Source organism: Dermacentor albipictus, chromosome 5 (assembly GCF_038994185.2).
Source record: "Dermacentor albipictus isolate Rhodes 1998 colony chromosome 5, USDA_Dalb.pri_finalv2, whole genome shotgun sequence".
Lineage (NCBI taxonomy): Eukaryota > Metazoa > Arthropoda > Arachnida > Ixodida > Ixodidae > Dermacentor > Dermacentor albipictus.
The window spans coordinates 16648393-16676377 of NC_091825.1; the positions used below are offsets into that span (position 1 = coordinate 16648393).

The window sequence follows — 27985 nt, forward strand, 5'->3', positions numbered from 1 at the left end:
TATAACAATAGTGGACACTCGGCGAAAACTGGAAGCAGGAAATACGTCACGCTAGTATTAACGCCGACCGTTTGCTGCCGCGAGCATCGAATAAGCAGAGAATGTGAAGTGAGGTTAATAGAAATTGTGTCATTTATTTAATTCTTTCCCGGCAGAAGCGAAAATATCTGCGTACAAATTAAGCTTTGCGGCTTACTTCCGCTGCCTAGCGACAGGCGAATCGGCGAATGACGAGCAACGTGCATGCGTCATTCGTCAGCCACGCCGCCGAAGCGAGCGAGACCGGTCGCGCATCTGAGCGTTGCCCTGCTCGGTCACCCGTCTGCCTGTTTTTCTGTTGTTGGATTTAGCCTGGTTTTGTTTGCCCCGGCGAATTCTTGCGTTCGTTCAGAACTTCGAAATGGCACCACAACACTATTAGACTACGGCAAGGTGAGACATTTTGTTGAACTGTCTGCGACGCATTTCAAGCAATCAGGCTACACTTGTGGTGAAGTCAAAGTAAAACAGCGCGGCCATCGTGGCGCAGTTAATTTTGGTTAAGGAATCGTACTCGGAGATGGTTGCGAAGCTTCATATAAGCACGAATATTATTTTAACTTATTTCGGTATTTTTTGGGCAGGCTAGTCGCACAGGGTGCTGTGAGGCAGTTTCAATTGTACTGAATCTTTTTGCGGCAAGTTTTGGCACTTCCTGTGACGGCTAACAATATTGTAACTAATTTCGCTACTTTTTGGGGTACCTTTCGAGATCAGTGGGCGCGCCTGGCGCTGTGACGCAGTTAGCGCAGAAGCAGCTCGGCCGTGGTGACAAAGTTAGTTTAGCGCGTCCGAATCTTCCTTCGACAAGTTTGCGACAATTTTTATGGCCACGCAACAATTTAAGTCTTCTTGCGGTACTCACACTTGTCGAAAACGTGACGACCAATTGTCGAGAGTGATAACACCGGAGAGAGTTGCTTGCGTGGGCAGAACGCGCAAGATATGGCGCCAAGGAGCCCAAACGCCAGGAACTGTTAAATTCTGTCTTCTGAACGGCACCCTTGCATTTCTCTTGAGTGCGAGTAGAAGAAATTCTGCGAGCGTCCAGCACGGTCTGCTTGATAGCCTGTGTTGTGGCCACCGCTGTGTATTCGTAGCGTATTATCGCGCCGGTTGTAGCCAAGTTCTGGAAACGCGCAGTAGCCCGTGTATTCGTGCTATTAAAATGCAGCAAATAAGGTCCGGGGAGAGCGGAATGCTTGGAAATAGAATGTTTTCCTGGTATGTACCGTATTATTTGAGATAAGCCGGGTATTTTCTAGGCCGAGTGCGTAAAAGAGAACTTCTTTTGTCGGCAATGCCGCCCATTCACCACTTTCGCATGCTTCGCCTCTATACGCATTATTCTAAGATGACACTTGCTTGTAATTTAATTTTTTGAGCTGATGTCGTCTGCTGGAGCTTCCTACAGAAACTACTGCTGCTTACGTGGTGCCACAAGGTTGGGTGAATGCACAAAAATCCCGCAACGAGCATTGACAAGGAGTAAAATAAACATTTACTCATTTTACAAGGTGTCTTGCGTCCATTGAAATTGCACGTGCCACATATTCGATGTGCCACGTGCAATTTCATAAAGATGATCTCGCTGATGTCTTGCGCCAGCAAGGTAGCCAAGCACGCGGTCCTAAACATGCTTTCAAAACATCTAGAAGGAAAAGATATCTACCCCGCAACAATGATCGGCTTTATACTTGGGCTATCCATCCAAGACGCCATGAAGCTCCTCACACATGAGATCATTGACGCAGACACGAGAGGCGCGAGAGTAATCCTTGGGCTAGACCGCGGAAGGGCCTGCGATAATTTATCACATGACTGCATACTCGACGTGAACTCTAAGCTCGACCTAGGCACTAGATTCTACGCTGACACAAAATTGTTCCTGAGCGACAGAACGGCCGCCCTGCGTCGCAGAAATACAAACTGGGCAGCCAAGTGCACCCCGCAAGGTGCTGTCATCTCTCCGATGCTTTTTAAGCTTGCGCTAGGCGGCCTAGGCAAAAGACTGGATCCAATTGAGAACGTCAAATACGCCGTATACGCAGCTGACGTAACGCTCTGGATCCCCGGAGGTAGCCTGTGATCAATTGAGAACGCTCGACAGCAAGCGATCGACGCGATCAAGGAATACCTCGCTCTCACGGGCCTGCGATGTTCGCCCGCGAAGTCGGAGCTCCTCGTCTACAAGCCATCGAGAAGTGGTACCAAGCCAAAGAGCGAAATCAGAGACACACACCATTATTCTCAGAACAAAAAACTGAGGAACCATTCCGCACGTCAACAAAATCAGAGTACTTGGCATGCTCTGGAGAGCAACCGCTCTAACGCCGCGACAGTGGAGAGGATGGTGACAAAGTCGAATAATGCCATGAATCTCGTACCACGCGTAGCAAACAGAAACGGCCTTAAGCAAGAAAATGTCCTCAAGCTAACACACGCCTTCGCGCTATGCCACTTCACTTGCGAGGCGGCCATGCACAGATGGAAGGTAGCGGAGAAGAACATACTCAATGTGCAACTGGGGAAGCCAGTCAAACTAGCGCTGAGCGTCCCTAAGAGTACGGGAAGAGCGCTCCTGCTGCAACTGGCGGTGCACAATACACTTGAAAAAATCACCAAAGCTCAAAAACGAGCACAATTGACAAGACTTTTTGGAACAAAACCGGGTAAGGAAATCCTACCCAAACTAGGTCATGACACCACAGCAGTCTAGAATCTATACCAAAGCATTGCGATGGGCGCACGCAACTACTACACGGTTCGCCCACACCCGCGGAGCCTGAACCCCTAGCACCACTAACCCAGAAGGCTGGCACGCGGATCGTTCATCCTGCGCAAAATACGTGATAAGAAGGTCCTAGCCTGTTTCGTAGACGCGGCACAGTACCCGTCCAGGAAGGCCTTCGTTGCCACCGCGGTCAATAAGCAAGTTCAAGGAACAAACGCTCTCACAGTGAAGGCCCACACGTCCGAGATAGCAGAACAGGTCGCCATCGCACTCGCGCTCACATACCCGGCCACAACACACGTCGACAGTGATTCACGCTCGGCCGTCAAAGCCTTTCAGAAAGGAGCCCTTGCAAGACAAGCACTACACATAGTCAATGCATCCGCACCGCTGCCGCATCACACCACCTGCTGGTTCCCGGCACACCTCGGAGAGATCGAGGACGCCCCTCCCAATCTCAATGAGATGGCTCACAGGAGCGCGCGAGACCTAAACCTCCGCGACACCGCCTATTCTGGTCGCGACCATCCCTGCGGGAATCGGGATCCTTCCTCCACATACGACGAGATCACAAAGCCACATTATCTAGACCGCAGAATATACAGCGCCCCTCACAATAAGCTCACCAGGTCCCAAGCCCTAACGTTCAGAATATTTCAAAACCAACACATACCCCACGCAGAACAGATTACATCACTACATGACTGAGCTATACACGTCATCATATCGCGAAAATTGCCTTAGCACACTAAACGGACATCACTTACTCTGGCCGTGTGGTGAGTGAGTGAGGAAACTTTTATTGTTGGTCCGGCGAGGACGCGAACTCGTCGCGCACCCGGCTAGTCCCACGTCGGGACCGGCAGGTCTAGCCCACCAGCCCGGTCGCGGGCACGCCGGACAGCCAGGATTTGCTTTTCTAGAGCGGGGCTACGCAGAAGCGAGTCCCACTCCTCCTTGATGAACTTGGGGTATGTTGACCCCACTCCCACAGCATGTGCGTTAGAGTGGAGGTCTGCCCGCAGGAGGGGCAGGCGTCGTCGCGATACACGTCCGGGTAAACCTCGTGGAGAACGGACAGACACGGATACGTACTGGTCTGCAGAAGCCTAAGAGAAACGGCTTGCGCCCTATTCAACCTGGGGTGAGGGGGTGGAAAGACCCTTCTAGACATGTAGAAGAATTTAATAACCTCGTCGTGAGTAGCGGGAGCATCCCTGTGGCCGTAGGGAGGAGGGGAGTCGGTGCATCTTGCAGAGGAAGCGCGGTCGGTGAGGTCACGCGCAGCCTCGTGAGCAGACTCATTCAGGTGCAGGGGAGCACCCGCGACCGACCCTACGTGAGCTGGAAACCAGTGGATTGAATGATGCGTGAGAGCATATCGACTCGAGTTGCTCAGAAGACGAGCAGCTTGCTTGGCGATGCAACCCTTCTGAAAAGCCCTAACTGCCGTTTTGGAATCGCTATATATCTCGGACCCATGACCGTCTAGCAGGGCGAGGGCGATGGCGGCTTGCTCGGCGACTCCGGGGTCTGAAGTGCGAATGGAGGCGCAATTAGAAATCTTGCCGCTGGAGTCGACCACAACGATGGCAAAGGTCTTCCCATCGCTGTACTCCACGGCGTCGACGAAGCTTGCTCTAATGTCTCGTTGCTTGATCTGTTTGAGGATGGCTGCTGCTCTGGCCTTGCGTCTGCCCTCGTTATGGACGGGATGGACGTTTCGGGGCACAGGGGCCACTTCGAACTTGTCTCGAATGCACCTAGGGATCGGAGTACTGACCATCGGGAATCCCGCAGGTTTGTAACCCAGCTCTTCGAGGATGTGTTTACCTGCCGCTGTGGTGCTCAGGCGAGTGAGTTGCGCACGTTCCTGGGCCTCGGCAATCTCCTCGGCAGTGTTATGCACTCCCAGCTTGAGGAGATCCTCGGTATGGGTCCTGATGGGTAGCCCGAGAGCCCTCTTGACCACTTTGCGGATGAGAGAATTGAGCTTGTCTTGCTCCGCTCTGAGCCAGTTGTGCATGGAAACTGTGTACGTAAAGTGACATAGCACGAAGGCATTAATAAGCCTGAGGAGATTGTTTCCCTTCATTCCTCGGTGCCGGTTTGCTATTCTGCGAACGAGGCGGAAAGCGTTGTCCGTCTTTGCAATGATCTTGCGGAGAGCCGTTCCGTTCCCGCCGTTGAATTCGACAAACATGCCCAGGACCCGAATAACGTCGACCCTGGGTAACACCCCCCCCCCCTTCACAAGTACGAAGACTGATGCTGCTTTCGGAAACTGGCTTCCAATCTTTGGGTCTGCCTCCCTTCTCTTTTCTGTAAAGCAGAAGCTCCGACTTGGCGGGGGAGCATCGAAGTCCAGTGGGGCGGAGATACTCCTCGATCACGTCGATCGCCTCCTGCATGAATTCTTCGACTCTGCCCTCACAGCCGCCGGAGCACCATAAGGTGATGTCGTCGGCGTATATGGTGTGCTTGACGCCCTATACGCGTGCCAACCTCTCGGAAAGACCAATCATACAGATGTTGAACAGGGTGGGTGAGATGACGGCGCCCTGAGGAGTGCCCCGCCCTCCGAGGGGCACATCGTTGGAGCGGAAGTCCCCAATGCGAAGCTTGGCCTTCCTGTTCGTTAGGAAAGAGCTGACGTAGCTATGGAATCTGTAACCAAGACCCAGGTCTGAAATGGTCTTTACGATGAAGCTGTGGAGCACGTTGTCGGAAGCTTTCTCGAGGTCCAGACCGAGCAAAGCTTTGACGTCTCTGGAACGGCCATCCACAATCTGATGCTTTATTAGCTTCATTGCACCTGCGTCGAGAGTCCGGCGCGGAAGCCGATCATGTTGTACGTGTAAACCTCGTTGTCTTCGAGGTACCCGTTGACCCTGTTGAGGACGACGCGCTCCATGACCTTCCCGACGCAGGAGGTTAGAGAAATCGGCCTGAGGTTCTCGATGTTCGGGGCTTTGCCGGGCTTGGGAATGAGCACCGTGCCGGCCATCTTCCATTCTGCAGGAACAGCGCCGCTATTCCAGGACTCGTTGATTTTGTCGGACAGGAAGACGATCGACGTGTCCTCGAGGTTTCCCAACATTCTGTTGGTGACTCCGTCTGGACCAGGCGCAGACTTGCGGTTGAGTGCGAAGATGGCCTGTCTGACCTCGGCAACGGAGAAGTCTTCGTCGAGCTCGGGGCTTGGAGGGCCTCGGTAGTCCGGGAGTTGGATCACTGGATCTCCGTCGCGACAGACGGGCAAGTACTTCTGTACGAGTTTTGAGACGAGCTCATCGACCGTGTGAGACCTGGTGGCTTCGTGAAGGGCCCGGGCCAACGTATGCCTCTGATTTGACTTTGAGCCGCTTTCGTCGAGAAGGTGCTTCAGCATAGCCCAGGATTTGCCGTTGCGCATCTGTCCGTCGATGGATTCGCAGAGGTCGTCCCACTGCTGCTGGCATAGCGCCTTGCAGTGGTCATCGATGACCTTGTTGAGCTCCGAGATCTTTTTTCGGAGTCTGCGATTGAGCCTTTGGCCCTTCCATCGGCGGAGCAAGGAGTTTTTGGCCTCGATCAGGTGGGCAAGTCTGCTGTCCATCCGCTCGACGTCGAAATTGGTTTCTACTTTCTTGGTAGCCGCGGAAGCGTCGTTCCGGACGCCTTCGCACCATTCTTCGAGGGTGGCGGGTGCCCTGTCTTTGCCGGGTTCTACACGAATCTTGCGAAAGCGGTCCCAATCAATGAACGTGAATTCCTTGATCCTACTGCGAGACACCTTGATGTTAGTCTCGAGAATGTAGTGGTCGCTGCCGAACTCCATGGCGGTGTTCTCCCAGCCCACGTCCTCAACGTTCCTGACGAACGCGAGGTCAGGTGTCGAGTCCCGGGTGACGGGGTTGCCGATGCGCTTAGGAAAATTCTTGTCAGTGACCAGAGTGAGGTCCATCTCGTTGGCGTCTTGCCACAGGTTGCGCCCCTTGGTAGTGTCGTAGACGTAACCCCAGATGCCGTACGGTGCGTTGAAGTCACCGACGAGGACTAAGGGTCGAGGGCCGGCCAAGTTGGTCGCTTTCTTGAGGATGGTCTGGAACTGCTGGCGCGAGTCCCTGGGGTTGCTGTAGATATTGAGGACGAACACACTGTTTCTGCGCTGATTCTGGTGTGGTACGTTGAGCAGGATCTCAACCATGACGTATTCAATTCTACCACTCGCCAGCTTGAGGTCGTGGGAGAGATGAGTCAGCCTTTTATCAATCAAGGTGCAAATCCCTCGCCCCCCGGGCAGGCCCGACACGGCCCTGTAGCCCTGGAGCGAGGCGGCGGAGACTAATGTTTCCTGGAGAGCAATGACTTGAGGTTTGACAGCGAAAGACCTGAAGAACTGCTGCAGAGGGGCCGTGTGGTCGGACCCACGCAAACAAGGATCAAGACTCGGCCATGCTACAAGAAGCATTACGTAGCACGGACCTGGCGGAGCAGCTCTGGGCCGTCCAGCGAGACCACGATGCGGCCAGGGAGTGAAAACTCCCGGTCTCAACATGAGAGTAGCCCGCACTATGGGGCCTCACGCCCCGTAGCTCGCAGGACTTTTCAGTATATTCCATCCATCCATCCATACATCCGTACTCGATGGAGGGCTTGTACAGATCGTTCGCAATCAATTATTCTTAATAATAAAAGTAGTGCGCACGAGGACCACGCGCGGTTAAGCTGTAGAAGCCAAAAAACAGCGCCGGCGGCTTGATGCGTACCTGCTATAATTTAAGAAGCGCGCGCACAAAACCGAAACCGCAAGTGTGGTTGAGGTATTAACGCCGACGGCTTGGTGCGCTACAGTCAATTCGGCCACTGGGCTCTATGGGAGTGTCCGCTCTTGTTGTATTTCTTTCTCTCTAGTGTAGCGTTTGTTGTGCTGATTTCATGTAGAGTATACATTGAGAAGCGCAGGCAATATCAGCGTCGATGAAGTCTGTAGCACTCCGTTCTTGGCTTTATTTGGCAGCTGGTATACTTACATTAGCATTCCAGTTTGCACAGTGTTGTGCTGTGTTCTTGGAGCAATCTCTCTCGATGCGGTGTGACGCTATGTTAGCCGTATTCGGCGACGCATTGCATCACAGCGAAATTCTTAGCCAACAATATTTTTCCTTAAGCGTATGACGCAGCGGCCAGGCTAGGCATGCGTAATCGCTGTGTTCATACCCGGAATTGAAAGATTGTTTGTCCGGAGTTGAAAGGGTGCGTATGTATGAAGACCTCATAGAGCACGTTGAATCCGTATGCTCTTACATTACAATGCAAGGACGGTGTAGCGTGCTTGCTGTAGTAACCTCGTGCCACCTGCAGTGTTAGGTAACGCTGGCGTCACACGGTACCCATTAACTTGGGATCGAGCCAGAGTAATCATGCTCGATCGCAATTGAATGTATCCGCCTGATACCGATTAAGGGTCGCTGCAGAAGAAATGGATTGATTTGGTAGCTGGCAATCTGCATCAGATGTTTCTGGTATTTTTTCTTCTTGTTTTTAGTTGTGGCAGCTACAAAGCTGACGATCAATCTTCTGACGCGTTACGTTACTATTTCACGTATTCTGAGAGTGGATTTCCACGTAACATCTGCCCATATGCGGCCGCAATTGTAAAGAAAATGCATCTCATAAGTCATTTTTAACGTAACCTTTACACAGAATAGCACTGGCCAAAACTAGGTAATGGACAATCTAAAGTTGTATATGTTTCAAACTAGTGTAAGAACAAATCGGAAGACCTGTCAACACTGATATTAAAGGCTGGTTCTGATATTGACCGTCTCTAGTTGCACACACTAATTTTCAGCATATATGCATCACTACAATAATTATCTTAAAATGCTTGTTGTTATTTATCTATAACAAAATGTCTGCTGTTTTTCCGAATAGAATGTGCTTCGTGAAGCTTTTTTTTAAATGTGGAATAATATCGTTGACAATACCAAGCGATACCACAGCAATCAGTAAATCGGCGACAAGCTTATGTGCAAGGGTGTAATTCTGTATGAAAATGTTTTTGCTTTACTGTGGACAACCGGCCTGAAAATACCTGATATTAGTATTTCAATCACAGCTATTGTGCCAGTGAAGTATGTCTGTGTGCCAGTTTTCGCGAACTTTCGCAGCCATGAGGGCCTGCTTGCAATACCTGTGTGCCACAGCCGTCTGTCGAGTGGTGCTCTTTGTTCTGGTAAGCTGTGCCATTCTATCGCAAATCGGTCTTATATGTGGAGTCTTAATGGACAATGACTGCAAATTTTGGCGGAACGACGAGGCATATGCGAGTAATTTTAAGCATGAGCACGTCGACTTTAAATTGATATTGTTCCACACGTGACTTCGGTGCACACATGGGTGGTGTTTGAAAAACTCCAATAGTGCCAGAATTCAGGATTTGAGGCAACAGATAAAACATGCACCAATAAAATGATTGTCTAGTGTTGCCTTAATGAGTATGGAAAAACACTGCATACTGATCACTAGCAGTGTCATGCATGGGCTCGATGGTAACTAAGGTTAGCCACTAGTAAGCTCACTCTGAGCTAGTGCTGTGCTAAGTAAAATACGTGAATGTGCGACGACATAATTACTTGAGTTCGACATTGGAAGCCAACGTAACAATGTAACATTATAGCCTGAGCTTGCAGCTGTGTCACGTGGTCAGGTGACCAAAATAGATGAGTATTAAACACGAAATGAAAAGTGCTAGTGTTAGTACGAAGCGATGGCGACAGACAGAGCAACATATTCCCTTCGTCCTGTCTGTCACCTTGTTTGATTCTCTTCTAAACATGTACCAAGGAGCCCAATTGAGAACGCTCCTGCAGCTGATCTGAATACTTCAATTTGCCAAGCAGATTAAATGAAGACACGCTAGTATAGTGGGAGCTATTCAGAAAGTTGTGTATGCTTTTAAAATGTGTCACGAGGATACATTACTAAAAATTTGGTCTACAACTGCACCAAGCAGCATCATTTGCTACTTTGCTCCCACAAATTTGTGTCAAGGGTTTATGCAGGTTTTGTAAGATAACCCTTGAGTCGTCGGCCTGTTTGTCCTGCATAATTGCTGCTGCAGGACAGTGGGTTGTTGTAAACAGCATAAACCGTACTTCCTATGAACTCCAGCACATACTTCTTGATGCAAACGTCACGTCATGGCCTGGTCCGGCTCACAATTTCGTACGTATCCAGATTGCTTGGCGCTGAAAATAATAAGGTACTTTCAACTCTCCCAGCAGTTTGCTAGAATTGACGGCTGCCTTTGTGTACAGATAGCATAACAGTCGTAGGCCTTGCCTTCCTTGACCTGAGATGTCACCTACGTTCAACTCCATTAAATACTTCTTGGTGACACATGCCAAAAGGCAGTGTGAACGGACTGTTAAAGCAAACATTGTACTTGATTATGGAAGCTCCCCTACACTTCGGGGTGGTGCGAAGTGTTGAGAGTGCTCTCTGGTCTTCCTGTAGCAACAACATGCTTCAATATTCAAGTGCGCTAATAGGAAAGGCCAAAACACCTTTAAGTGCGGGACATAGCTTTAGCACGATGCTCATCACAGAAAATCTTCAGGCCCAGATAGCGGAGCATATCTTTCAGTAGTAGTCCTGCTTACTTGAACATACGCGGCACTGTGTAGGAGACATTAAAAGCTGCTCAACCGCTTTAATAAGGACTTTTCCCTGCAGAGAACACTGTCAACTAATCGTAAAGCACTAACTACTGTGAGAACCAGCGTAGTAAAGGTATTCTGCTTCTCTGGAAACTTTCTACCCTATATGACATGAAGTAAGGCTACTAAATTAGTCGAGTCATTTGTTTTCTCTATTGTCTACTGTGCTGGATGAGTTCCTGGAAGCGAGAAAACTACCACTAGACAGTGATCTCCCATTTCTGGACATGAGTGTTTCTTTGGCGAGTGTCATGTGTACTGGATCTCTACCCCATGTTTTAAGGAGGGTATTCTGCCTTTCATATCATCTCATTCTTTTGCTGCGAAGCTCTGTCACAGGAGCCCCGAATGGCCTCCTCAACAAGTCGAAACATCACCAAGTGGAGGAGCACCTCTAGACCCAGGTCCAGCATTGGCCTACAGTGGGGTGACTATTGGCATATCACATTGACGAGGTCAGCCATAGTCTCAAAAAGATTGTTGGGAGAGTTAGAACTTTTATTTGTTGTGTCAAGCAATCTGGGTGAAGAAAGGTGAATCATATCACTCCTTGACGCAGAGTGAAGCAGGAGTCCCATGGAACAGTTCACAATATATGCGTTTGTTTGCAACATCCCGCTGACGTGCAGCTGCAACTACGAAGGACAAATAGGCCTGATATATATATATATATATCACAGACCGCGAGTGCTTCGCACTTGTGTGGGCTGTTGCGAAGTTTCCTCTATACTTGTACGGACGCCCCTTCTGTGTCATCCCTGATCACCACGCGCTCTGCTGGCTATCGTCACTCAAGGACCCCACGGGACGACTCGCTCGCTGGGCGTTACGCCTGCAAGAATATACCTTCTCCGTGGTATATAAGACGGGACGCTTGCACCAGGATGCCGATTGTTTGTCCCGCTACCCCGTTGACGAGCCGGCTGATGCGGACGCCATCGCGTGCGTTTTCTCTGTGTCCCAGTTGCTTCAAATCGGCCACGAGCAACGCCGCGATCCTTCCTTACGAGCCCTCATCGACCATCTGGAGTCAACTCCTGGCGACGACTCTCTCCGGATGTTTTTCCTTAAGGAGGGGGCATTGTACCGCCGCAGTTTTGATCCACATGGCCTTGACCCTCTGCCTGTCACTACAGCGCACCTGCGTTCGACTGTCCTTCAGCAACTTCACGACGCTTCCTTGGCTGGACACTTGGGCGTCTCCCGCACATACGACCATGTGTGCTGTCGATTCCTTTGGCCGGGTCTTGCCCGCTCCGTGCGGCGCTACGTTGCCGCTTGTGAGCCCTGTCAGCGCCGGAAGAAGCCCTCCACGCCTCCAGCTGGATTTGTCCAGACGATCGATATCCCACCCGAACCCTTTTTCCGTGTTGGTCTAGACCTTCTTGGACCATTTCCACTCTCGGATTCTGGAAATAAATGGGTCGCCGTCGCAACTGATTATGCTACGCGGTACGCAATCACCAGAGCCCTCCCGACAAGTTCTGCTACTGACATTGCTGACTTTCTTCTGTATGACATAATTTTAGTGCACGGTGCTCCGCGCCAATTACTCACGTACCGTGGCCGCAGCTTTCTCTCGGCAGTCGTCGAGGACATCCTCCGCTCCTGCTCGACAAAGCACAAGTTCAGCACGTCCTGCCACCCACAGACCAACGGCCTCACGGAGCGCCTCAACCGGACCATCACCGGCATGCTTTCGAAGTACACTCGCCCGCAATATATTGCGGGGTGCGCGAGCACGTGGCGAAAGGACCCTCCTCACTTTCTAGCGGGCACCCCTGGTGTCGAGACCGACGCCTGCACGCATGCGCATCCCTCCGAGACTGCAAGCGTGCATGTTTCCGCGCTTCGTGCCGGCGATATACGAATGTAGCCGTGAGGTGCCCCTCTTGTGATAAGCGCTGTGGCGGCTTCGACGGGCGATACTATGTGAAGCGTGTTTAGAAGCGTGAACTTGCACGCGCCACTGCGGCCGCTTTTTGTCGAGTCACGAGCGCTGATGCATAGGGCCGGCCCGGTGGCGAGCGTAACAACTCATTTTTTTTTTCTGCGCTGCACCTTTTAGTGGCCAATCTTCTTTGTTTCTTTCTTTTTACTAGCGGGGCGTTCTCCCGCAGAAGAGCGTGCAGAAAACGCGCTCTATAGAAGGAGACAGGCAAGATGAAAATGAACAATTGATTTTCGTTGTATAAACGATGTTCTGCCCGTCCAAGCCGCCACGACGCATATCGCAAGAGGGGCACCTTGCGAATACACTCGGATATGGCCGGCGCGCAAGGAGGAAGCGCGGAAACCGGCACCCTTGCAGTCAAGGATGGACGCGCATGCGCGCAGGCGTCGGTCTCGACACCAGCGGTTCACCGCGAGAAGGGGAGGAGGGTCGCTTCGCCACGCGCTCACGCACCCCGCAATATTTTGTGGGCCAGTGTACGTTGCGACCAACCACCACGACTGGGAACTTCACTTACCATATGTGACGTTCACGTACAATTCATCGCGTCACGACACCGCCGGCTATTCACCATTCTATCTGCTATATTGCCGAGAACCCGCGTTGCCCTTGAAACTTCGCTGCCCTCGGCCATACGTTCCGCCAGTGAATACGCCCGCGACGCGATTGCACACGCCGACCACGCGCGCCAGCTCGCCCGCACCCGTCTCGAGGCCTCACAGGATCATCAGAGACGCCTCTATGATTGCCACCATCACGATGTGCACTTTTCTCCGGGTTCTCTGGTGCTTCTCTGCTCACCCATTCGACGTGTGGGCCTTTCCGAAAAGCTGCTGTCGCGCTACACTGGCCCTTACCATGTGGTGCGACAAGTGACAGATGTCACGTATGAAATCATCCCCGCCGACCTCTCAGCGTCATCATCAGCTGCAAGTGACATCGTTCACGTGGCCAGAGTAAAACCATACCACACACCTCTCACCGCGGATGTGTAGATTAAGCACCGGGACTGTGCTTCTACAGCCGGGGGTGATGCTACGGAACAGCCGCCACAGTGTGGCTGCACTGAGGGGAAAGAAGACGACGTGTGTGCCGGCTTGACATAGCGTCGCCATTTTGGCCTCCGTTAGCTTCCTTGTAAATAAATTGTAAATAGCATTGAGCTTCAGCTACACGTAACAATATATATATATATATATATATATATATATATATATATATATATATATATATATATATATATATATATATATATTGTCAGGAGGTCTATTGGACGAGTCAAACAAACAGACGGTAGCTCTGAACAGTAGGTCGGGAGAACAAGATGGTGGTGTTCGAGCGCCGATCTCGTGCCCTCCGCTCTTGATGATGATCGCGATGTCATTATCTTCCTTTCTTCATTACAATTGGCCCCGTCGAGAAAGGTGGAGCCATCCTGGCGATCTAACAGGTGGGGACGAGAGGGTCGAAGTACGCCTTGAGGCGGCCTACGCGAACAACATCACGTCCACGTAGACGACGGTCGCCGTGCAGCGTAATAGGTTCAATGACGTAGTTTACGGGCGAAGTACGCTCGACGACGCGGTAGGGACCATGATAATTTGGCAGTAGTTTGGACGACAAGCCAGGGGTGCAGGGTGGTACAAGCAGCCGCACAAGTGCTCCAGGAGCGAATGTTGTGACAAGAGACTGGTCATCATCGCGAGCGTTTTTCTGGCGTTGTTGGTCGGCTGTAGTAAAGCGCTTGGCTAGTGGTCGGCAGTCTTCAGCGTAACGGGCGGCTCCCGACATGGACGTGCACTCTGAGGCATCTGGTGCGTATGGCAGCAACGTGTCGATAGTGTGCGTCGGCTGGCGACCGTACAGAAGGAAGAAGGGGGAAAACCCGGTTGTGACTTGCGTAGCGGTGTTTTACGCGTATGTCGCAAATGGAAGAACCAGGTCCCAGTTTGGCTGATCAGATGGAACATGTGTCGCAAGCATGTCGCCCAGTGTTCGACTAGGCCGCTGAGTGCGACTGTTCGTCTGAGGGTGGTAGGCAGTACACGTCCGATGTACAATGTTGCACTGGTGCAGAAGTGCTTGGATAACATCAGAGAGAAGTACGCGGCCACGGTCACTGAGGAGTTCGCGAGGTGGACGGTGCCGAAGCACAAAACGCCGGAGGATGAAAGAGGTGACGTCCTGTGCTGTCGCCATGGGAAGAGCAGCGGTTTCGGCGTATCGTGTAAGGTGATCGACAGCAATGATAGCCCATCGGTTTCCCGCCGTGGTCAAAGGTAAAGGTCCATAAAGGTCAATCCCAACGCGGTCGAATTGGCGGTCTGGGCTCGGAAGGGGCTGTAATGAACCTGCGGCAGGATGCGGTGGTTTTTTTCGTCGCTGACACTCGTGGCAGCCGCGAATGAACTTGCGGACAAAGCAAAACATTCCGTGCCAGTAGTACCTTTTGCGTAAGCGTTCATAGGTCTTGAAGACACCGCCGTGAGCACACTGCGGGTCGGAGTGAAAGGACGCGCAGATTGTAGAGCGCAGCGTTCTGTGGATAACTAGGAGCCACTTCCTACCATCTGGCGAGTAGTTGCGCCGGTACAAGAGGCCATCACGAATGCTGACGTGCAAAGCTTGGTGTCGCAGTGTTCCAGTGGTCGAAATGGTGGGTGCATCGGATAAAACGTCAGGAAACGAAGCGATCCAGGGATCATGGCGCTATGCAAAGGAGATGGTGGCGATGTCAAGAGCTGACAATGGGTGGCCTATAATGGATATGGAGGCAGTTTCAGTGGATAGTGGAGACCGTGACAGTGCATCAGCATCGGCATGCTTGCGTCCGGAACGATATATAATGCGAATGTCAAACTCTTGAAGTCGAACAGCCCATCGGGCAAGGCGACCTGACGGATCCTTCAACGAAGACAACCAACACAATGCATGATGGCCCGTAACTACATCAAACGTGCGGCCATATAAGTAAGGGCGGAACTTGACAAGCGCCCAGACTATTGCCAAGCATTCTTTCTCGGTGAAGCTATAGTTTGACTCAGCCTTGGTGAGCGTTCTGCTGGCGTATGCGACGACATACTCTGCGAACCCAGGCTTTCGTTGTGCGAGAACAGCACCGAGGCCGACACCACTGGCGTCTGTGTGCACCTCAGTTGCGGCCGTAGGATCGCAGTGGCGCATTATAGGCGGTGACGTCAGGAGACGGCGAAGGATGGAGAAGGCTTGGTCACACGCAGAAGACCGTGACGAAAGATTGGAGATGCTGCTTAAAAGTTGGGTCAAAGACGCAATTATAGAAGCGAAGTTGCGCACAAACCGACGAAAGTAGGAGGATAACCCTATGAAGCTTCGTTACTGTTTTAGAGTCGTCGGTTTGGAGAAGTCGGTCACGGCATGTAGTTTAGCCGGTTCCGGAAGCACACCATCCTTTGATACGACGTGACCAAGAATTGTAAGTTTTCGCGCAGCAAAACGGCACTTCTTGAGACTTAGTTGCAGCTGAGTGGTCTTCAGACACGTCAGGACATGGTTGAGGCGTTCAAGATGGGTTGCGAAATCTGGCGCAAAGACAACAATGCCGTCGAGATAGAAGAGACACATGTGCCACTTCAAACCCCGCAGAACCGAGTCCATCATGCGCTCGAAGGTGGCAGGCGCATTGCAGAGGCGGAAGGGCATGACATTGAATTCATATAGACCGTCAGGCGTGACGAACGCTGTCTTTGAACGGTCAGCCTCTGCTAAAGGCACCTGCGAATACCCGGAACGCAAATCTAACGATGAAAAAAACTCGGAACCTTGTAGGCAATCAAGGGCAGCGTCAATTCTGGGTAACGGCTACACGTCTTTTTTAGTGACCTTGTTTAGGCGCCGGTAATCCACGCAGAAGCGAAGTGATCCATCCTTTTTTTAACGAGAAGCACAGGTGATGCCCACGGACTTTGTGAAGGGCGAAGAACGTCGCGTTTAAGCATATCGTCAACCTGGTCGGTAATGACTTGACGTTCCGCGGTGGAGACACGGTAAGGGCGTTGTCGCACTGGCGAGTTGTAGCCCGTGTCGATGTAGTGAATAATGGTAGAAGTTCGGCCAAGGGCACGTTGGGAAACATCGAAAGAGTGGCGGAACTGGTAGAGCAACTGAAGAAGAGCAGAGCGTTCAAATGGTGACAGTCCGTCTGCGATTGACGAATCGAATAGGTCGGCAGCTGGTACATCAGAAGGATTAAGAGCACTGACGACGTCGAGGTCGCGTCGAGCTGAATCTTGCTGCACAGAAAATATTTGGCCGACATCAATGGGTTGCACGCATCCAAGGGATTCCCTTTTAAGCAGTACGATTGGATGCAGAAGAGGATTTGTGAGGCAGAGAGCGCTTGTTTCATTCGAAATAGAGAGGGTCGAATAAGGCAGAAGAAGAGGCTTCCGACTCAGAAGGAGGCGTGATGGTTCAAAGAATGCAGCTTCATCACATGTGCTGTTGCAGAACACGGGGAGCATAACAGCTGCTGTCGGCGGAATTTCTGTATCTTCTGTTACGACTAGTTTGTGTGCGGCTTCATGAGCGGGGTTGTAGGATTGGTCACACAACGGAAAGAGCTCAAGATCACATCTGGCACAATCAATAACGGCGTGAAAATACGATAAAATGTCCCAGCCAAGTATGATGTCGTGCCAGCAGGATGAAAGGACGATAAACTCAACAATGTAGTGCTCTTTAGCGATAATAAGTGGAGCAGTGCAGGCAGCTATAGGCCGAACAGGGTCTCCATTCGCTGCACGTAAGGGCATCATCTCAAGAGGCGTGGTCACCTTCCGAAGTTTGCGGCAAAGTGTGGCGTCTATAACAGAAACGGCAGCACCGGTATCGACAAGAGCATATGCACGGGTGCCTTCTACAAAAACTTCGACAATATTCGACGGCAAAGCTCGAGGACTTGAGCATTTCGACAGCGCAGTTCTTGCCTCACGAACTGCAGGGGCTAGTTTCGCTCATTTTCTGGGACTGGTCGACGACGCATGGGCGACAAGTTTCGGCGACGGGGAGAAGGTGAGCGACGAGACGTGGGTTGTGGATGGTCACGTGAAGACATGCTTGTTTGGGGACCCGGACCTTCATAACGAGAGCGAGGACAATCCATGTAGTTCTGCGAACGGGCGTCTGAGTATCCTGGCGCGCGACGGCTGCAGAATCGGGCGATATGACCAAGGCCACCGCATGCAAAACAGATCGGCCGGTTGTCGCGCGTTCGCCAGGGATTTGCAGTGTTGGGAGCAGCCCATGTCCCGGATGGCTGAATCGGGGCTGCAGCATACGACACACCATGGGGCGGTGAGGGCTGTTGAAGCTGTTGTTTGCTACCTCAGTGGGCACGGGACCAACGTTGGCAGCGTTGTGCTTAATCGGCACGTTTTTGCGATGCAGGCGTCGTTATCGCTAGCCCTTGCTTGGCTCTCGTCAGCTCCCGAATCCCGGACCAGCCTTACCTCACCGTTGCCGAGCTTCGACTACAACCATGGCTCCCACCCCGATGGTCCATTTCTGGTTTCAACTTCCGTCGCACAGCTCCCGCCAGTCTACCCAGCGCCATCGTCAACGTCATCACTTCTGCCTGCGAATTTAAACAGCTGGCACTCTGGCACGCTCTTCAGTGGGCACGGGACCAACGTTGGCAGCGTTGTGCTTAATCGGCACGTTTTTGCGATGCAGGCGGCGTTATCGCTAGCCCTTGCTTGGCTCTCGTCAGCTCCCGAATCCCGGACCAGCCTTACCTCACCGTTGCCGAGCTTCGACTACAACCATGGCTCCCACCCCGATGGTCCATTTCTGGTTTCAACTTCCGTCGCACAGCTCCCGCCAGTCTACCCAGCGCCATCGTCAACGTCATCACTTCTGCCTGCGAATTTAAACAGCTGGCACTCTGGCACGCTCTTCAGTGGGCACGGGACCAACGTTGGCAGCGTTGTGCTTAATCGGCACGTTTTTGCGATGCAGGTGCGTACACGGTTCTTGCTATACACTAAAAAAACTGATGAACTCTGCCTGATTGTATTCCCGTGCCCATGGGTGTTGTGCGAGTCGTTGCTCGAGTGCTACGCAATGTCGATTTTATTGTTATGCGCTGGAGACATTGAATCTAACCCTGGACCTAACACACGTACTGTCGCCTTATCTGAACTTGATGATTTACCTGATGATCCCGCAGACCAAATGAAGATCATGTTTAAACTGCTTAAGGACGTACACTCTCGTTCACTACAGTCTTCTAAGTGTCAAACCGAACTTGTTTCAGATGTCAAAGCCATTAAAAACGGACAGAAAAGCATACAAACTGAGTTAGCAGGTATCAAGAAAAGGCTTGACGATTTAGAAGAAAAATCAAAATCCCTAGACCGTTTCGACACTAACCTAACACGCATGCAAGACAACGTAGATAGCCTCGCTGCTCAGAACAGCTCCTTATTATCGCGTCTGGATGATCTGGAGGACAGGTCTCGTCGCGATAATTTAATATTTCATGGCCTTCCCGACTCGAAAGAAACCTGGCAACAGACAGAAGAAAAACTAACCTCAGTACTTAACGCTGCTCTTGGATCTTTTCCCAGTAGTTCAATTCAGCGAGCCCACCGGCTCGGCGCTTACCAAGCTAACAAATGTCGCCCGATAATTGCTAAATTTACTAACTACAAAGCGAAAGAATCGGTACTTTCATCACGCGCGCAGTTAAGACCTAACAACATTGCAGTTAATGAGGACTTTTCACCCGCAACTCGACTAGCCCGTAAAAAACTATTTGAGTTTGCGAAATCACAACCAGACTCGCCACAGTTTAAACTCAGCCACAAGAAACTGCTACTAAACAACAAATGCTACATGTACCACTCTAACTCGAATAGTATTCAGGAAATGCCAAGACGCAACGTCGGCCTAAACCATGTTTCAGCTGCCTCGCAACACGTTCCTACCTAGGGACACGTGAGGGGCAGTGGGCATGCGCAAAATAATCAAGTCAGCATCCTTTATACTAACATCAGAAGTGTTCTGAAAAACCGTGACTCATTATCATCCGCAATTGGCACGTGTTCAGCCCATATAATAGCTTTAACTGAAACATGGCTCTCAAATGACATTCAAGACTCAGAACTGTTTCATGATAGCAAACAATTCACGATATACCGCTGTGACCGAACAGAGCGCCGTGGTGGCGGCGCACTTCTTGCCCTTTCGAAACGCATCCCATCGTCACCCATTCACATCAGCACCAATCTAGAATCAGTGTGGGCTACAGCAACTCTGAACCATCAAAAGGTAATTTTAGGCGTTTGCTATCGTCCACCTTCCTCGTCACCCGCATTTACCAACGAATTGCATGATATCATTAGTACCATTACGACAAAGTTTCCTTCTGCACCTCTTTTCTTATTTGGTGACTTTAATTTTCCTAATATAGTTTGGAACAGTGATATACCTAACTTATTATCTTCTTCTTCTGATTCAAAAGATTTCTTGGGTATTTGTACTACATTTTCATTAACTCAATTAGTCACACAAGCGACGAGATTAACATCCACTTCCGTAAACATTCTCGATTTGATCCTAACCAATCGTCCCGATTATGCCTCTACCATCCATTACTTACCGGGTATCAGTGACCACTTATTGCTAAATATTCATTTTAATACTGCGTTTGTGAAACTTCCGAAGACTAAAAAAATAATTAGAGACTACAAGAGAGCTAACTTCGAAGCAATAAATAATGAACTCAGTCTATTTCTTAACATATTCATGAGTGATTTTGAAAATCGTAGTGTGCAGTCAAACTGGAACATGTTTTCGGCAGAGGTAAATCGCTTAATCAATAAACACATCCCAACCCGTACTATAACATGCAACCCGCGCGCGCCTTGGTACAATAATCATTTAAAACGACTATCCAACAAAAAAAGACGACTGTATCGTTCCGCGACGCAATCACCCACTGACTCACGTTGGAAAGCCTACACATTAGCATCTAACACCTATGTAGCCGCACTCAAATGCTCTAAAGAAACATTCTTATCAACCACATTACCATCTATGCTGATAACTAACGTAAAAAAATTTTGGCGTGTCATACATCCACCTTCCGATGATTCTATCACTCTTAACACTTGCTCTCGTAACCCTGTTCCGAAAAACCTATGCGCAACTCTCCTGAATAATATCTTTGTTAAAAATTTCTCGTGCACAGTTGATATTGAACTACCTATCTTGAATGACTATAACTTCTTAACTATGCCTCCAGTGACTGTTGAAGTTCCCGGAGTTATTCGACTAATAGACTCATTGAATATGGATTCGTCACCCGGCTTTGATAACATCAGTGCTAAATTTCTGAAAAACACCTGCACCTATAGTTCCATTATAGTAACCAAAATATTTCAACAATCACTCAACACATCTACTGTTCCATCAGAATGGAAAATAGGAAAAATAATTCCTTTGCACAAAACTGGCAGCAAAACATCACCTACAAATTATCGCCCGATATCATTAACCAGTACCTGCTGCAAACTGCTAGAACACGTTATTTTTACTAAAATTGCGGATTTTCTTGAATCTAATTCATTTTTTTCGTCATCACAACATGGTTTTCGAAAATCATTCTCATGTGAATCACAATTATTAACATTTACTCACAAACTACACCAAATACTTGACTGTTCTTCTCTTGCCGATTGCATCTTTTTAGATTTTTCGAAAGCCTTCGACAAAGTGTGTCATAAACTTTTACTTTATAAACTAAGCAAATTAAACCTCGATCATAACATTCTCAAATGGATTGAGTCATTTCTCGCTAACCGTTCTCAGTTCGTAACTGCTAATGGCCATGACTCACCTCATAGCGACGTTCAGTCCGGTGTGCCCCAAGGTTCCGTCCTAGGCCCTCTATTATTCCTTATCTACATTAATGACTTACCTTCAGCAATAACCTCTGACATACATTTATTTGCAGATGACTGTGTAATCCTTAGAGAAATAACTAACGAACACGACATCTCCCTGCTTCAGGCCGATCTCAATAACGTCAGCAAATGGTGCCGATTGTGGCGAATGGAACTCAACATTAACAAATGCAAATTTCTGAGAGTATCCAGATCTAACGATAATCTGCCTGTGTACTACTTGAATAATGTTGCTTTAGAATCTACTAACTCATATAAGTATTTAGGCCTACATATAACATCTAAATTAACATGGAATCATCACGTCGAATACATAATTAATCAAGCTAACCGCTTGATGGGATACTTACGCCGTAACTTTTCTCATGCTCCCACTCCTTTAAAATTACTACTTTATAAAACCCTGTTACGGCCGAAATTAGAGTACGCTGCAGCTATATGGGACCCTTACCACGAAAACCTAATACATTCCCTTGAACTCATCCAAAACAACGCCACTCGTTTTATTCTATGGAATTACTACCGTGGTGCGAGTGTTTCTTCAATGAAATCGAATCTGGGTCTTCAACCACTAGCAACACGTCGAAAAATTTCCCGCCTTTCATTTTTTCATAAGCTGTATCACCACCCTACACTTCACCCAAAATTCATATCGCTACCATACTACTTATCTCACCGTACAGATCATCAACATAAAGTTAGAATTGGTACATGTAACACGACACACTTTTTACACTCATTTTTGCCACGTACGTCGAAAGATTGGAATGAACTTCCTTCTGACATTGTTTCCATTAATAACAATGATCATTTTCGAAAAGCACTAGCTAACAATGTACAATAGCAAACATTTGTACGAACTGCTCCTGGTGTTTTCCTTTTTCTTGTTTAATGTTACTTTTATATGTCAAGTTCTATTACTGCATTTTTCATACTTATAGCTAACAGCTGGTGTTTATAGCTGGTGTTTTCCTTTTTCTTGTTTAATGTTACTTTTATATGTCAAGTTCTATTACTGCATTTTTCATACTTATAGCTAACATTGTATAATTAGCAAATATTGTGTATAAGCTCATGATTTATTTCCTCCTTATTTGTTGTATAACCCACTCCCCTCTCTAATGCCGAAAGGCCCTGAGGGTAAATAAATAAATAAATAAATAAATAAATAAATAAATAAACTAAGAGGCGCGGCGACCGGTTGCTGCCGAATGGGCACCGGCATGGCCTCGGAAATCTGTTCTTGGATGACGTGTTGAAGCACGGGAGCCAACGGGCTTGGTCTCTGCAGTTGCTGCTGCTGTGGGAGCTCCTGACGCTGAGCAAATGGCAGGAGAGACAACTGACGGGCCACCTCCTCACGCACAAATTCTTTCATTTGTGCGAGAAAGTATAACTGATCAGGCACGATGTCCAGTGCAGCGAGTCGTTGACTGTACGTGTGAGATGATCGTCGGGTGGGAGCCCGCTGCCATCTCAATTCGTCATAGCTGTGGCACAGAGTTATCACTTCAGACACTGTGCCACGAGACTTCGTAGGAAGCATTTGGAACACATCGTCGTCGACGCCCTTCACAACATGCTGTATTTTGGCACTTTCGCTCATTGAACCATCGGCGCGCACCTGCAGAGATCGATTACGTCCTCAATATAGGCGGTAAAAGTTTCGTTTGGTTCCTGTGCCCGTGTGCGCAGCCGTTGCTCGGCGCGTAACTTCCGCACGGCAGGGCGACCGAAAACGGCAGATATTGCCTCGTTAAAAGCGGGCCAGTTCTCTAATTCTGATTCCTGGTTCGTATACCACAGCTTCGCGACGCCAGCCAGGTAAAAGTTCGCGGTACTGAGCTTAGCAGCGTCATCGCACTTGTTGGGTCCACTAACTTTTTCGTAGGCCGACAGCCAGTCCTCGTCGTCCTGGTCTTCCGTACCCGAAAATACCGGGGGGTCTCGCTGGCAACCGGGCCGGGGCAAACGGCGGCCGGGAGAGATGGCGGTGGTTGGGCAGCGTCAGCTTGCATGGTCGAGTGCAACGTACGGGATCGGAGTTCCAGGGTGCCGGCGATGTGCGTACCCAGCACCTCCAACAAATGTAAGGAGGTTTATTGGGCGAGTCCAACAAACAGGCGGTAGCTCTGAAGAGTAGGTCGGGAGAACAAGAGGGTGGTGGTCGAGCGCCGATCTCGTGCCCTCCGCTCTTGATGATGGTCGGGATGTCATTATCGTCCTTTATGCATTACAATATATATATATATATATATATATATATATACATATATATATATATATATATATATATATGTTTATACATATATATATATATATATCTGTGTGTGTGTGAATTTAGACAAAAGACTGCCTGCGCTCTTACTGTCTAGCCTTGTGCCGTCTTTTCGTGCTCACATCTGTAATTTCTTAATATTTACTTACAAGTAAAAGTGACTCAAAGGTCACGTATACTTATGAAGTTTTGCGAAACAAGTTGATCATCATATTACATAATTCCCTGAAAATATTGCCGCAATATTTTCACTTCGAAGAACATATCAATAGGTTTCGAATGACGGCTGTCTCTAGAACCAATGTTTTCGCAAGAGGTTTGTCTTCCTCAGGCCGCTTGTCTTCAGAGCACTAACAAGAGCCTTGGCATAGTGGCAGAATTTGCGTCATTCATTGCAGGTTTTAAAGAAAACTTCATTGGGTAGGACACAATGCAAAGTCTTCAAGAAAGACGTCAATTTAGTATTGTTCACCATGTAGACTGAGCTGATTCATACGAAGACATTACGTAGGACTGGAACACAAGGCATCAGTGGGCCTCTTCGATTATCAGTTCCTGACAGTCCGACGCCGCTTGCGACTGCTGCCCCGCATCTGATTTTTTTAATCAGCTTCGGAAGCTCGGCCCACCAGTCCGAGGGCTGCCAGAATCTTTTAAAAAATTACTTTTATCAGAAGTCGGAGGCTGTCTGAGGACTCTCAGAGCTGTCAGCAGATATTCGCTCGGACATACGCAAGCAGCTAGCCTACGATGGCTGTCTTAAAAAGCTGCGCGAGTGCTTGACGCCGTTTTCTGAAAGAGGCTGTGTGTTTCTGTGTACTTTGCATGTTCCAGACAGCAAATATCGCGCACTCAGCTATCGCCTGCGTTACATTGGTGTTTCCTGTGCCATCATGCGAGTTTTTCACGGGTGGTCTAATTGCTGTAGCTTTAGTCCTTGAACGAGAAGAAAGGGAGCTAACCGAGGGGCCTTATTTGTAATAATCATAGCATGAGAAGACAACTAACAAAGACACCAAGGGCAACATAGGGGAAATTACTTGTGCTTAATAAATTAAATAAAGAAATGACAAATTGATGGAAATGAAAGTGGATGAAGAAGCAACTTGCCACAGGTGGGCATGATCCCACAATCTTCGCATTTCGCGTACGATGCTCTACCAATTAAGCTGCCGCGGTGCCATTTCCGTGTCCACTTTATTGGGTATTCTTTCAAGAATATTTTTCCAAGTGTGAAGGAAGCCTGTATATACATGCAAAACTGCCTGCCCGACTGGCCCCTCGCGGCACTTTGCGTGTGTACGCGGGCTGCTTTCATGCTCGGAAAACACGTCTTTGTAGCACGTCTCGAACAACAGAAAACTGCATGGGGAGTTTTTCATGTTCCTCCACAATTTTCTCATGAACACTTCTAATCTCACTATAATATATCAGAAGTTGATTGAATAATCAATGAAGACTGATTATCTAATTAGGTGGAATATAAAAAATATGAGTATCTGAAAGCAACCGCAAGCTGCAGTACCTTGGTTCTGTCCAGCGTCATGGCGTTTGCAATTTTTAATTTTGGGCTCAAATTACGTGGGACACCCTATATAATAGGAACTTCGGCGATTTCTCTTGATATGTATGTTGACCCCTTCTGTTACCAAGTTTGAGCGTTTGCTTTTGGACGCACAGAATTAGTAGACGGTGTAGACGCGCTCTATCCTAGACACACGTTGGGCCTTTAGTAGACTTCACCAGCTTCGAGGATACCGGTGTGTGCTTTCGGGTGAACTGTGATGCGGTATGTCCGCGATTTTGCTTAGATTTGTGTGGCAATGACATTTAAATTTCGCAGGCAATGAATGAGCTGGCCTAAATACAGAAGTTAAGGGGCACGAAGACTGAGAGCGCGATGTAAACTGAGCTTTACAAACATGTTCAGTGTTCTCAGGCTGTGATTTTATTATGCAAGCTTTATGGCTTTGTCAGGGACGTGTGCACTGAACCTGCACCCTTTTGGAGGCCACGCTACTGAATTCGCTGAGTAGGACGCTATCTACAAGTAGCTAAAAGCAGACGACGGCAGCCAGGAGAGTGACTTCCGATCCCGGTGTTTTCAAACAAAACCTCGGGCAGTTCCCGACAGCTGTATCACGGGTCTGTGACACGCTCTTCTGTTAGCGCTGGCCAGATCGGAAGGCACAGGCGGTTTGTGGAGAATCTAGTAATGCATATACGGAGGTGCCTAGTGCTCTCACATACATTATGTCCACTGCTGGACAAAGGCCTTTCCTATTAATCTCCAAAGTTATCTGGATTCCATTAACCGACTCCATCCTATGCTTGCATATTTACAGATTTCGTTGTGGTGGCTAGTTTTTTACCGTCCTCAACAGCATTCTTTTAAATTTGTCACGAATATAATTTTTTGTCGTTCAATTGCTTGTTGAGCAAGCCTTCACTTCTGAAGCTTCATTTTTATCATGCCAGTTTTCAGCCTCTTATGTTAGTTTTGGGACAATGCAATGATGGTACTTTATTAAGAATAATGGTAAGCTGTAGATTGTGACTTAGTAGTGTGTGCCATATGTGTTCCTACCAGTTTTCAGTCCTTAAATTTTCTTCTAGTGATCCAGGACTCCTGTGACTAATCGCTTTAAGTAACATATTCAATTGCCTTTTAGCCCTAGAAAAGTTAACTGGCGCTTTCTTGCAGGCCTTCAAAATGGGAACATAGGCATTGCAGACAGTAGGACATGTTCAGGTAAATTCGATTGGATATGTCTGGTGAGCGCTTTTAATTTTGTTTAAAAAATGTATTTTACTGCTAGAGCCTGACAACAATAAGATCAACCGTAGTTTCTCGAGAAAAAAAAAGTGTCCTTGCAAAAAAAATATAGAATCACTTGTTTAGTTAGAAGCATTTTCTCTAGATTTTACCAAATCATCATTTTGGTTAGATCCCAAAGAAAAATTGTTGTGGCTGCAACTCTGTAAATGTTTTGTCCTAGGCTGTAAGACAGCAGCATTAATTCCAACTAGTTATCACAGAGTATCTCCTCTACTGTATAAAGAAGCAGAAATTTGGATACGCAAGATTGCACATACTAGCCAAAGTTGTTTCTTTGCATTTATTAACAGCACAGAATTTGGCCATCTTGTTGTCACTAATGTCGTAGAAATTTGTAGCAAACAGCTCTGTCCTTATTGCCTCTCCAAATCCACGGGAAGTATTTGTGTTTGGGCGTGGTATTAATTTCCGTATAATTTTTTGGAAGCTTCATTCCTTTCAGAAATTTCCCGAATTGAGCACATTCACATGTAGCAACGCAATGTGCGAAAACATGTTGCATTATTTATTTGGTTGTGTAACTGCAAGTCAAGGAATGGACAGAATAAACAATCCTGCCTGTAAGATCCTTGTATGGAGTGCAGGCATAGTTGCAGGTGCCTTTACACCACAAAAATGCCACAGGTTGCTTCGAGAACCGCATACTAACAAAAGGGCAAGTGTTCAGTGAAGACAATGCAGTACTATAGCTTTTCAAGAAGGTGGGGAGGGTATTCTGATGCCCATTGACAGCCATAGCTTGCAATTTTCATTGCTTAGGTAAAAAGAATATTATGCATTGATACTTCTTTCATGCTACAACAAACCGTATCTGAAAGAGGCTGACAGGTGTTGTGACACAATTGTGGTCCAAGCATAGTTTCTTTGTATTAATGCTATTTTACCATCTTGTCAGCTAGACAGTATCTTTGGCTTGCTTGTGCTGCATCGGAATTAAACAAGACGCTTTTATTGAGCTTGTTTCAAGAGTGCTTCATCGTTTATAGAAACAGTAAAATCAGCAAGGTTGTTTGTTGGACCAGTGAGACTTGAAAGCTATGGTCTGCAGCATGTGGCCATGCCAGCTCTACTTAAATACGGGAAATATAATCTCTGAATGTCATAATATGCACGTGATATCATTACCTGTTCGAAGCAAACGATCAATTGACTTGGTTCCTATCAATTTGAACCATTTTATGCTATAAGGCTATCACTGACTTTATACCGACATGGCTGAGTCTGAACCATTTCTTGTGAACCGTGACAGTTGTGAATTAGAAAGCAGTTATTTTTTCATCAGAGTAACAATGGCGCTGTTGGTCGTAATAATTTAAGAGACTTAATCAATTGGTGTTTCTTTTTTTTTTCAGGCAAAGCCGAAGGCATCTGCAAGCAGCCAGTCATTCCAATTCACAACCAATCCTTCCGCTAGTTAATCCATATCTATAGTGTTTAGTCGTGGAAGTTCTTTGTTCAGTAAAACACAATAAACATAGGTTTGTTCA

The 27985-nt window shown here is 48.4% G+C and overlaps 1 protein-coding gene and 1 long non-coding RNA gene across 4 annotated transcripts in view; one reads left to right on the forward strand and one right to left on the reverse strand.

Moving 5' to 3' along the window:
* Positions 1–27985, reverse strand: part of LOC135906569 (luciferin 4-monooxygenase-like) — a 262082-nt gene that overhangs the window by 1609 nt on the left and 232488 nt on the right. The window lies entirely within an intron of this gene.
* LOC135906570 (uncharacterized) lies at positions 283–27984 on the forward strand. Its single transcript, XR_010565780.1, has 4 exons — positions 283–432; positions 23273–23470; positions 26364–26411; positions 27851–27984. It is a non-coding gene; the product is annotated as an uncharacterized lncRNA (long non-coding RNA).